Below are 12,937 nucleotides of genomic sequence, written 5' to 3'. Positions count from 1 at the left end.
TCTGCACCAACACATGAAAAACACGTGACCTACCTCCCTAATCCCATTTACCAGCACTTGGCCCATAGCCTTGAATGTTATGATGTGCCGAGTGCTCATCCAGGTACTTTTTAAAGGATGTGAGACAACCCACCTCCACCACCCTCCCAGGCAGCGCATTCCAGACCGTCACCACCCTCTGGGTAAAAAAGTTTTTCCTCACATCCCCCTAAACCTCCTGCCCCTCACCTTGAACTTATGCCCCCTTGTGACTGACCCTTCAACTAAGGGGAACAGCTGCTCCCTATCCACCCTGTCCATGCCCCTCATAATCTTGTACCTTGATCAGGTTGCCCCTCAGTTTTCTCTGCTCCAACGAAAATAACCCAAGTCTATCCAACCTCTCTTCATAACTTAAATGTTTCATCCCAGGCAACATCCTGGTGAATCTCCTCTGCACCCTCTCCAGTGCAATCACATCCTTCCTATAATGTAGCGACCAGAACTGCACACAGTACTCCAGCTGTGGCCTCACCAAGGTTCTATACAACTCCAACATGACCTCCCTACTTTTGTAATCTATGCCTCAACTGATAAAGGCAAGTGTCCCATATGCCTTTTAGCAGGGAACTATGAGCCAGTTAGCCTAACATCTGTCATAGGGAAAATGTTAGAAGTTATTATAAAAGATGTTACATAGAAACATAGAAACTAGGAGTAGGAGTAGGCCATTCAGCCCTTCGAGCCTGCTCTGCCATTCATCATGATCATAGCTGATCATCCAACTCAATAACCTGCTCCCACTTTCTCCCCATATCCTTTCACCCCTTTCGCCCCAAGAGTTATATCTAACTCCTTCTTGAAAACATACAATGTTTTGGCCTCTACTACTTTCTGTGGTAATGAATTCCACAGGCTCACCACTCTCTGGGTGAAGAAATTTCTCCTCATCTCAGTCGTAAATGGTCTACCCCGTATCCTCAGACTGTGACCCCTGGTTCTGGACTCCCCCAACATCAGGAACATCCTTCCTGCATCTACCCTGTCGAGTCCCGTTAGAAATTTATAGGTTTCTATGAGATCCCCCCTCATTATCCTGAACTCCAGCGAATATAATCCTAACCGACTCAATCTCTCCTCATATGTCAGTCCCACCATCCCAGGAATCAGTCTCGTAAACCTTTGCTGCACTCCCTCTATAGCAATAACATCCTTTCTCAGATAAGGAGACCAAAGCTGCACACAATATTCCAGGTGTGATCTCACCAAGGCCCTGTATAATTGCAGCAAGACATCCCTGTTCCTGTACTCGAATCCTCTGGCTATGAAGGCCTTCTTTACCGCCTGCTGCACCTACATGCTTACCTTCAGCGACTGGTGTACAAGGACACCCAGGTCTCGTTGCACATTCCCCTCGCTCAATTTGTAACCATTCAGATAATAATCTGCCTTCCTGTTTTCGCTACCAAAGTAGATAACCTCACATTTATCTACATTATACTGCATCTGCCATGCATTTGCCCACTCACTCAGCTTGTCCAAATCACACTGAAGCATCTCTGCATCCTCCTCACTGCTCACCCTCCCACCCAGCTTTGTGTCATCTGCAAATTTGGAGATATTACATTTAGTTCTCTCATCTAATTCATTAATATACATTGTGAATAGCTGGGGTCCCAGCACCGATCCCTGCAGTACACCACTAGTCACTGTCTGCTTTCAGAAAAAGACTCGTTTATTCCTACTCTTTGTTTCCTGTCTGCCAACCAGTTTTCTATCCATCTCAATACACTACCCCCAATCCAATGCGCTTTAATTTTACACACTATGTTATAGCAGGGCCAGGCAGGAAGAATTAAAAAAGAAGCTTGTTATCTAAATGGTGAGAGATTGGAGAGCTCTGAGACTCAGAGGGATCTAGGTGTCCTAGTTCATTAATCACAAAAGGTATAATACAGGCACAGCTGGTAACTAGGAAAGCTAATAGAATGTTATCATTTATTGTGAGGGGAATTGATAACAAAAGTGGGGAGATTGTGCTTCAGTTATACAGGGCACTGGTGGGACCAAATCTGGAATATTGTGTACAGTATTGGTCTCCTTATTTAAAGAATGATGTAAATGCATTAGAAGCAATTCAGAGAAGGTTTACCAGGAACGGGTGGGTTGTTTTATGAGAAAAGGCTGGACAGGTTAGGCTTGTATCCACTGGAATTTAGAAGCGTAAGAGGCAACTTAATTGAAATTTTTAAGATCCTGAGGGGTCTTGACAGGGTGGATATGGAGAGGATGTTTCCTCTTGTGGGAGAATCTAGAACTAGAGGGTCACTGTTTAAAAATAAGGGGTCGCTCACTTAAGACAGAGATGAGGAGAATTTTTTTCTCTCAGAGGGTAGTGAGTCTTTGTAACTCTCTTCCTCAAAAGGAGGTGGAAGCAGAATCTTTGAATATTTTAAAGGCAGAGGTGGATAGATTCTTGATTAACAAGGGGGGTTGGGGTGAAAGGTTATTGGGGGTAGGCAGAAATATGCGTTTGAGGTTACATTCGGATCAGCCATGATCTTATTGAATGGTGGAGCAGGCTCGAAGGGCCGAGTGGCCTTACTCCTGCTCTTAATTCATATGTTTGTGTGTTCGTATGCTCTGTCTTAAAGGGGCGACCCTTAATTTTAAACAGTGACCCTGGTTCTAGATTCTCCCACAAGAGGAAACATCCTCTCTTCATGCACCCTGTCAAATCTTCTTAAGATCTTAAAGGTTTCAATCAAGCTGCCTCTCAGCCCTACGTCAGATTTTTCAGTGTGAGTTGAAAGATGGTGCAGTTTAAAGGATTAGCTTGTGAAAGAACATGCATTTCCATAGCACCGTTCACATCCTCAGGACATCCCAAAGCGCTTCACAGCCAAGAACTTTATGAAGCGTAGTCACTGCTGTGATGTAGGAATCATGGCAGCTAATTTATACACAGCAATATCCCACAAAGAGCAATGTGATAAATAAACAATTCATCTGTGTTTTTTTGGGGGGCGGGGGGGCGGGTATTAGTTTAGAGTTAAATGTTGGCCAAGAATTCAGAACTCTCTGCTCTTCTTCAAGTAGCTCAATGGAGATCTTCATGTCCTAAACAGATAGATGGGGTCTTGGTTTAAAAGACATACCATAAACACCAACATAGTCCAGTTGGGATAAATGGCCTGTTTCTGTAACTATAGACTTGACATAAACTCCAACAGCATTGGACTCTATGAGTCTCAATGTAGATTATGTTCTCAGATCCAAGTGTGGGCCTTAAAACTTCTAACTTACACACAGGAGTGATATGATCAAACTAGGGTCGAACAAAGCTGCTTCCTGCTCAATAACTGGTTACCGACAGAGGAACTGAAACCAACTTCTACTGAAAGATTGCACCATCCACGGAATCAGTAATTTCACACTTACTGCACTGAGCAAACAGTTAATTCATCATCAGCTGAGGTTAGTTCGTTTACCCACGCAACATGTGCATTCCAAGCTAGCTAACATCTCTTACCTTCCCCCCACACTCTCTCTGTTCTCCCTCACTGGTTTTTCACTTTCTCTCCTTTTTTGGTTTAGTCCTTCCAGTCTTCCTGTGTCTGGTTCTTTCTCAGTCCTTTTCCCTGCGCCACTGCAGCTATCTGACACAGGAACACCTGCCTCGTGCTCTCACCTCCTCCGTGACCTCACTCCTCCCTCTCTCTGTGACCTCCCACAGGCCTACATGCCTCTGAGATCTCTGCACTGCAGCATTCTGGCCTTTTGTACATCCCGATTTTAATCACTCCACCATTGGCGGCCGTGCCTTCAGCTGCCTGGGCCCGAGGGTCTGGAATTCCCTCCCTGCACCTCTCTCTCCTCTTTTAAATTGCCCCTTAAAACTCTCGCTCTTTGAACAAGCCTTTGGTCATCTGTCCTAATATCTCGTTATTATGGTGGAAAAGCTGTTAACGCTCCTGTGAAGTGTCTTTGGATACTTTTAGGACATTAAAGGTGCTATATAAATGAAAGTTGTTGTCAGCCCCTTGCCTCTTTCTATTCCATTGATTTTGACATTTTTCAGAACCCCTTTCCCTTACCTGTTTCTCTCTCCGCCGTCTTTGTTCCGAGAGTCTGTTCCTTCCTCTTGCTCCTGTTTGATAATCTTTTAAATGAAAACCAAATCAACAAAATTGGGATAAATCAGGCACAGCCCCTAATTCAGGTCAGCTGTAAAACCAAGAACAAAGTTTAAAGGAAACTTACAAACTTTAAATCAAAATGTGATTAAAGGGGTCAACAAAACACCCCAGTCCCCGCGGTGCCCACCGAGCACGGAAGGCCTCGAGAGTGCCAGCAGACACCGCGTGCTCCTTCTCCAGGGACATCCGGCAGCGAACGTAGCCGCGGAAGAGGGACAAACAATCGGGCGGGACTCCCCCGTCGATCGCCCGCTGCCTGGACCTGTTAATGGCCAACTTGGCCAGGCCCAGGAGCAGGTTCACGAGGAGGTCCTCCTCCTTCCCGACCCCCTTCCGCACCGGGTGCCCATAGATCAGGAGCGTGGGGCTGAAGTGCAAACATCTGTTTGATGGTGCTGTGCGTTTGGGAGCTTGGCTCAATCTGTGTGGGCCCCTCTTCAGGTGCTGGCTAATTATTAACACTGATACCACTCAGGCATATCACCTCTACAAACCTTGAGCACGTCAAACCAGCACAGCTCACAGCCTCATCCACAGCTTCCCAGTGCAAGACTCAGGCACAGAATCTGAGATGCAGGGGGCAAACCTTCGGAGATTAGCACATTTGCCTCATCACATCTCTCAGAGGCACTCCACAGCACTTTGAGGTGCAGGTAGCCTTTGTTATGTAGGTAAACATAGGCAGCCAATTTTCAACAAAGTAAGATTCTATAGAAAACAATCAGATGAAGGAAAGTTGCTCGTACTGGAGGTTGGAATGCAAGGCCTGGGGTCATGGTAGCTCAGTGGATAACATTCTTACCTCTGAGACAGAATGTCATGGCTTTGAAATCCACTCCACAGAGACTTGAGCCCATAATCCGAAACAAAAACAGAATTACCTGGAAAAACTCAGCAGGTCTGGCAGCATCGGCGGAGAAGAAAAGAGTTGACGTTTCGAGTCCTCATGACCCTTCAACAGAACTGATCCAAGCTGTCTGTGGGAGTGCTGCACTGTCAGGGGAATCACTCGCTCTGCCTGATAGATACAAAAGATCCCACGGCCTTGTTTAAAGAGCAAGGCGCTCTGCACAGCATCCTAGACTAATAATCACCCTTCAGCCAACATCTGAGAGGGTAGGTAGGGCCTCTGTTAGTATCTGATCTGAAAGATGCCTCATCGGACAGTGCAGCACCCCCTCAGTACTGTGCACAGAGTGTGAGCTGGGATTAAAGGCTCAAGACTCTGAGATGGGATTTGGACCTCTGTGTGACTCAGGAATTTTCTGTTCCTGCTGGGCGTTGGGCGTGCTCGGCGGCGTGAGTGGACAATATGGTGAGAAGGCCAAAAATCGATTTCATTACTCCATGAAACCAGTTTGCAATTGTCCGCTCAGCCCATCACTGGTGGGCTGCGTTCCCCACCATCGGACATCGGGAACCTCACTGTAATACATCTACATATCATCATAAAGCCAGTCCGCCAGGCTCACCCCCCCCCCCCCCCCCCCCCCCCGACCCCGCTGGATTGTCCGCCCACTTTGCTGCGATTGCACATCAATGTGTTTCACAACAGCACATAAATGACGTGCACTTGACGGGCTGCACTACGCTCGGGATTTCGAGGTTTGTTTGCCTACCTTGCTTCGGGCAGCACTCATGGTCAACATCGCCAGGATTCAGAGGCAGCACCACGTCACTTTTAGGGGGCTCACGGGCAGGTCTCTACTCACGCGACCAGCCATAAGGCGGGGGTGGTTTTTCAACGGCTGCAGGGCTAGGGCTTGCTTGGGGAAGGGGGAGATGTGGCTTCAGGCAAGGGAAGAGGTTGCAGGGTGAGGGCTGTAGTGAGGAAGTTGGGGGGGGGGGTGGGGGCGGTATCCAAGGGTGTGTGTTCGGGGGCACAAGTTAATCTGTGCAAGTGGCCTCAAGGTGGTGAGGGCTGAGCAGATGAGGCCAGATGGAGATGTGAGGGTGTGTGTGAGAGAGTGAGTGGCGATGCCCCTTGAGGCTGGCAGTGAGTGAGATGCCAGTGAATGTGTGATGGGCTTGAGTGTGTGAGTTTAGAATGATGAGGTGGTTGCCTTACTCTGGCTTCACAGATGCGTGGGATGGTCAACCTCTTCTGTGCAGCATTGGCACTGGTCACCACTGCCATCGCCTACCAAGCCAGAGTGGTACTGTTGCTGCCCCTCCAGCGGCCAGAGCGCGGGCACAGGACATCACGACAGGCCTCCACAGTGTCTGAAAGGCGCTCGAGGGACAAGTCGCTAAACCTGGGGGCTGCGGTCCCCTTGCCTTTTGGAGCCATGTCTTATTTGCAGCAGTCCTGGGCAGGAAGCACTGAAAGGTGTGCGCGCGGATGAACTTTAAGTGTGGTGCCCGGTGTGATGAAGTGGCGAGGTGATGGCGTGGCAGGTGAATTGTAGCCTGCCCACCCTGGAAACAGTGTGTTTCCCGGGAATGCATCAATAATGTGGCGGATTCAGGATGATACAGCTTTGAGAAGCCACTGTAGTAGCCGATGAGTAACACATCGCTTTACCTGCCCACTACTGCACTCAGTGCAGATATGAGGCGGTTCCGATCAGAGTGACAGTACTATGCACTGAACCACAGCTGAACAGGCTCGAGTACAGTAATGCTGGCATCTGTTGGATGATAGACTCGCTTGCACATTGACCACTGGTGGTCTCTTGGTGGCTGAGAGGTGGAACTGAGGTTGAAAACTGAATGAATCATTAACCAAAGATGCTTCAGTGAAGAATCATTCAGTTGAATATTTGAATTTAGCTTTGAGTTTAGTGCCTGGTGTGATTCAGAGCCTGATAGCACATAAATGCACAAAGGAGGCCATCTTGCCCATTGTGCTTGTGCTGGCTCTTTTAAAGAGCCATCTCGTTAGTCCCACTCCCCTTCCCTTTCCTTCATAATCCTGCAAGATTTTCCCCTCAAGAATTAATCCAATTTCCTTTTAAAAGGCACCAGTCAATCTGTTTCAGTCTCTCTTTCATGCAGCACATTCAAGATCACAACAGCACAATGAGTAAAACAATGCTCTCCTCATCTGTCCTCTGCCTCATTTGTCAATTATCTTAAATTTGCATCCTCTGGTGACCAGCATAGTAATATTATCACTGGGTTAGTATTCCAGAGACACCGGGTTAATGCTCTGGGGACCTGGGTTTGAAACTCACCACAGCAGGTGGTGAAATTTAAATTCAATAAAAATCTGGAATTAAAAGTCTGATGGTGACCATCAAACTTTTGCCGATTGTCATAAAAACCCATCTGGGTCACTGATGTCCTTTAGGGAAGGAAATCTGCCATCCTTTCCTGGTCTGGCCTACATGTGACTCCAAACCCACAGCAATGTGGTTGGCTCTTAAATACCCTCTGAACAAGGGCAATTAGGAATGGGCAATAAATGCTGGCCTAGACAGTAATCATCCTGTGAACGAATATAAAAAAAACCATCATCAAACTCCAGCTGTATAAAGTGACAAAGTCATTCCCACAGAATCATACCTTACAGCTAATGTCTCAGAATCCTCCATCGCCATTCCTGGGTATGACCTGTTCCAGCAGCAGGCCAGAAGTGGAGACACTAACTGATACTCAGTTAGGAAGGAATTGACATTGAAATTGACATCTCATGCCATTAGGTCAAAAATTGACAAGGAAACCTCCTGCGTATTACCACCTACTATCCTGTCTCAGCTGAGGAATCAATAGTCCTCCAGATTGAACAGCACTTTTTTTTATGGGATGTGGGCGTCGCTGGCTCGGCCAATGTTTATTGCCCTAAATGCCCTTGAGAAGGTGGCGGTGAGCCACCTTCTTGAGCCGCTGCAGTCCATGTGGTGTAGGTACACCCACCGCGCTGCTAATGATGGATTTCCAGGATGATGCAGAGACAATCAAGGAACAACAATACATTTCCAAGTCAGAATGGTGAGTGGTTTGGAGGGGAACTTGCAGGTGGTGATGTTTCCATGCATCTCCTGCTCTTGTCCTTCTGGGTGGTAGAGGTCATGGGTTTGGAAGGTACTATCTAAGGAGCCTTGGTGAGTTGCTGCAGTGCATCTTGTAGATGGTACACACTGCTGCTATTGTGCATCGTTGGTGGAGGGAGTGAGTGTTTGTGGATGTGGTGCCAGTCAAGGGGCTGCTTTGTCTTGGATGGTGTCCAGCTTCTTGAGTGTCGTGAGAGCTGCACACATCCAGGCAAGTGGGGAGTATTCCATCACACTCCTGACTTGTGCCTTGTAGATGGTGGACAGGCTTTTGGGAGACAGGAGGTGAGTTACTTGTCACAGGATTCCTAGCCTCTGACCTGCTCTTGCAGCCACAGTATTTATATGGCTAGTCCAGTTCAGTTTCTGGTCAATGGTAAGCATCAGGATGTTGATAGTGGGGGATTCAGTGATGGTAATGCCATTGAATGTCAAGGGGTGATGGTTAGATTCTCTCTTGTTGGAGATGGTCATTGCCTGGTACTTGTGTGGCATGAATGTTACTTGCAACATACAGGTCGAGTATCCATTATCCGAAATCCTTGGAGTCAATTGAGTTTTGGATTTCAGATAGTTTTGGTTTTTGGATGCTGCATATAGGACTAGGCCTACTGACACTACAATAGCCTAAGCCTAGGCTAGCTGTACTCTAAAGTAAATAAAATGGCTAGAAAAATAAGATGCACTGCTGAATAATATATACAGGGCACTGCTCCCACACATGGTGTGCTCTGCAATTCTGCTTGTAGGAGAGGGTTCAGAGTGCTGACGAGGTTTGTATTGGCTCAGGTCAGGTCGTTCCCGTGCTAAAGGTCAGGCGTGGGCGGTGAGGTTCGTGCTGGCTCAGGTCGTGTCAGCTTGAGCCAGGGACTTCCATGCTAAAATAAAAGCAAAATACCGCAGATGCTGGAAATCTAGTTCTAGACTTCCATGCTAGACATTGATGAGGTTCAGAAATAGTGCGGTTTTCATAGTTACGGATAAAGGATACTCAACCTGTCTAAGCCCAAGCCTGGATATTCTCGAGCTCTTGCTGTATTTGGACCTGGATTGCTTCAGTATCTCAGGAGTCGCGAATGGTGCTGAACATTGTGCAGTCATCATCAGCGAACATCCCCGCTTCTGACCTTCTGACTGAAGGAAGGTCATTGATGAAGCAGCTGAAGATGTTTGGGTTGCAGACACTACCCTGAGGAACTCCTGCAGTGATGTCCTGGAGCTGAGATGACTGACCTCCAACAACCACAACCATCTTCCTTTGTGCTTGGTATGACTCCAACCAGAGGCGTGTTCTCCCCCAATTCCCATTGACTCCAGTTTTGCTGGAGCTTTTTGATGCTACACTTGGTCAAGTGCAGCCTTGATGTCAAGGGCAGTCACTGTCACCTCACCTCAGGAGTTCTGCTCTCTTGTCCATGTTTGAATCAAGGCTGTAATGAGGTCAGGAGCTGAGTGGTCCTGGTGGAACCCAAACTGGGCATCAGTTAGCAGGTTATTGCTAAGCAAGTGCCACTTGATAACACTATTGATGACCCCTTCCATTACTTTACTGATAATCAAGAGTAGTCTGATGGGGTGGTAATTGGTGAGGTTCGATTTGTCCTGCTCTTTGTGTACTGGACATGCCTGGGCAATTTTCCAATTTGTCGGGTAGATGCCAGTGTTGTAGCTGTACCGGAACAGCTTGGCTAGGGACACAGCAAGTTCTGGAGCACAAGTCTTCAGTACTATTGCCGGAATATCGTCAAGGCCCATAAACTTTGCAGTATCCAGTGCCTTCAGCTGTTTCTTGATATCACCTGGAGTGAATCAAGTTGGTTGGAAACTGGCAACTGGGATGCTGGGGACTTCCAGAAGTGGCTGAGATGGAGTTTGTTTCTAGTTGTGGTTATGATGGAAGCGCGTAACTGCTGCTGAAGCCCTGTAAATAAAGTTCACTGTTTCTAATGAGAAACCTGTCTGGAAAATCAAACCCATAACAATTCCCTTTTGAAACTTCCAATGACAAGGTCCCACAATGTGATAATGACCAGGGAATCTGTTTAAATGGTTATTGAGGAGAATTTATTCCTGGGACAAAGGAGAAATTCCCTCTTCTTGGAATCACAGAAATGTACATCATGAAGAGAGTTAACTTGGCCCATTGTGTCATCCCTGCTCGGCAAGTAGCTATCCAGTCTAATCCCATTTTCTGGCTCTTGGTCTGTGGCCTTGTGGGTTACAGAACCTCAAGTGTGTATCCAAGTGTTTCTTCATTTTTAGGAGGATTTCTGCCTCTCCCACCTTTTCATTAATCCCCACAATACCGTGGGTGAAAAACTTCCCTTGGAACCCCTCTAAATTTCCTACATCTTACTCTAGATATACTCCACTGGTTATGGACCCTCAACCAAGGGGAATAGGCCCTTCCTATTCACTGTATACCCCTCATAATTTTATCCATTTAAATGAGGTCTCCCCTCAGCCTCCTCTGTTCCAAAGAAAACTGGCCAGGCCCAATCAACCTTTCATCATAACTAAAATTCCGCAATCCAGGTAACATCCCCAGAAATCTCCTCTGCACAATCTCCAGTGAAATCACATCTTTCCTATAGTGTGTGTTGGCCAGAGCTGTACGCAGCACTCCAGCTGTGGCCTAACCAGTTCTTTGTTGAATAGTGTCTTGGGACCTTTGGCCTTCACCTGTAGGGACAGCCAAGGTCTCACTTTAACATCACACCAGAAGGATGATACCTCCAATAATTCAGCATTTACTCAGTACTGCAGGCTCAGCCCAGACTTTGCGTTCAAAACTCTGCAGTGTCACTTGAGCCTGTGACTTTATGACCCACAAAGCCAAGGTTAATGCTATCAAGTGATAACGTTCATGTGCTTCACCTTTTCCTGTGGGACCTGATGCATTATTTCAGGACATTGAGGGAGCAGTTGGGACCAAGGGGGTGAAATCTGAAAGGATTCTGCGTGGTCAGTGGACTGACACGTCCCTCCTTCAGGTGACCTTGCTGGAGGCAGTTGAGCCACAGAAGCAGCTACCTGTCCAACAGTGGCTGTGAGCTTATTATTGGTGATTACCTGGCCTATTGGGGCCAGATCGGGAACATAACCAGGATCCTACCGGCGGCAGAACGGCTGCAAGCTGCAGAGAAAGGCTGGCAAGTCCCGAGCGGTGGCCTCTCAAGAGCGGAGTGGGGTGGGGGCGAACCAATGATACCTCATTTATTATCTCCCTCCCCGGGGCCACAGGGTTATGGCTGCAGCCGCAGACCATCCTGTGGACAGGGTGTCCCTCTACAGTGATGGTCTGGCAGCTGTGGCCACAAATAATTTAAGTAATATGTCTTCTGAGGGTGCCTCCACCTCGAGGTGGCCTCGTGATCTCCTGTCTGCCACGGAAGCTCTGTGGGCCTTCTCAATGGACCAGCCAGGTGCATGTCACGCCCCCTGGCCCCCATTGGACAGGGACTCCCGGTAGTGGAGTCCTTGTATTTGGTGGCCTCCAGTCAAATTGTGTGAGTGGGTGGCCAGGAATCACCGGTGGGATCGAGACCTGCATTCATCTTCAAAGGGGTTAAGATTCTGCCCACAGAGACAAACTGAAGGGTCCTGCATGGTGACAGGGCTGCTTCGAAAGATGAATGATAAGGGTGTGTAGTTCTCACTATGTTCCAGTAGATGGAGATGAATCCTAAACAGTGTTTGGAGAACCTTGAGCCAATCTGAAATAAAAGCCCAAACTATTTTAAAAGTACAGACCATTTCCCCTTTTCATGACCCAAAATCAGGACCAGGAGGAAGATGACAGCATGGTATTCCTTAAACATTCACTCCCTCCACCGCCGACGCACAGTAGCAGCAGTGTGTACCATCTACAAGATGCACTGCAGGAATTCACCAAGGCTCCTGAGACAGCACCTTCCAAACCCACAACCTCTACCAACTAGAGGGACAGGGGCAGCTGATAGATGGGAACACCACCACCTGCAACTTCCCCTTCAAGTCACTTGCCATCCTGACAGTGAAATATATCGGCCGTTCCTTCGCTATCACCGAATCAAAAATCCTGCAACTCTAACAGCAGTGTGGGAATATCCACTCCACAGTCATTGAAGAAGGCAGCTCACCACCATCTTCTCAAGGGCAATTAGGGATGGGCAATAAATGCTGGATTTGCCAACAGCACTCACGTCCCATAGAAGAATAAAAAGGTCACCCCTCAATCTCCTATACAAACCAATCTAATGCAACATGTCCCCATAAGATCAAAGGCCATAGGATCATAAGAATCACAAGTATGAGTAAGCCATTCAGCCCATCAAGCCTGCTCTGCTATTCAATAAGATCTTGGCCGACCTGACTGCAGCCTTAACTCCACTGACGTGCCAGCCCCTGAATAACTTCATCCTTTAATCCCCATTAACATTTGGGTCAATGTTATCTCTTTCCAAAGCCCATGTACAATTAAATTGGTACACCAAATTTCATAGAGCACAGGCCATTCAGCCCAACCAGTCCATGCTAATGTTTATGTCCATTCAAACCTTTCCCTTTCCTTTCATATCTTACCTATCGTCATTACCCTTTTGGATAGGCTGGGGTTGTCTCTTTGGAACAGTGGCTGAGGGGAGATTTGAGTGGGTTGTACAAGCTTGTGAGACATCTGGATAGTGTGGATGGGAAGGACCTGTGCACCTTAGCAGGGAGGTCAGTGACCAGGGGCCATAGATTTAAAGTAATTGGTAGAAGGGTTAGAGGCGAGATGAGGAA

This window comes from Carcharodon carcharias, chromosome 2, assembly GCF_017639515.1.
Source record: "Carcharodon carcharias isolate sCarCar2 chromosome 2, sCarCar2.pri, whole genome shotgun sequence".
NCBI classification, from domain to species: domain Eukaryota; kingdom Metazoa; phylum Chordata; class Chondrichthyes; order Lamniformes; family Lamnidae; genus Carcharodon; species Carcharodon carcharias.
This window is presented reverse-complemented; position numbering follows the sequence as displayed.